Consider the following 463-nt stretch of genomic DNA (forward strand, 5'->3'; position numbering starts at 1 on the left):
GGGGGGGGGGAGCTCGGCGTTGTTTTGCATTTCTTTAAACCAATTACAATCGTGTTGGTTCAGGACGAAGCGACGGCGGCTCGGCAAAATAGTCTTTGTTCTGGTGGAACATTTGCAAATGAAAACGCCACATGGGGTTACATACAATAATAAATTAAGTTAACTGTTCACACAATGTAGGAAGCTATTTAAATTAGCTGGTTAAACCTCATGTGCTCTAACCAGTGTATCGGTGTGTGTACTTCGTCCACAGCAATCCAACTAATTGGTCCCAAAAGGTCCCAGTGAGAGACAACCCAAACTTTCTTTGAAACATGCCCTATTCAACAGGTATCTTGCTAGCGTGAAGGTTTTTGTTTCTTGTAGCGAAGGTTATTTTGTGTTGTATGTCAGGCTATACACTGGAAATGTTCTGGCATTGTTCCAGACTTGCTTCTCAGCTAGTCTTTAGCGCACTGATGTA

Source organism: Etheostoma spectabile, chromosome 15, assembly GCF_008692095.1.
Source record: "Etheostoma spectabile isolate EspeVRDwgs_2016 chromosome 15, UIUC_Espe_1.0, whole genome shotgun sequence".
NCBI classification, from domain to species: domain Eukaryota; kingdom Metazoa; phylum Chordata; class Actinopteri; order Perciformes; family Percidae; genus Etheostoma; species Etheostoma spectabile.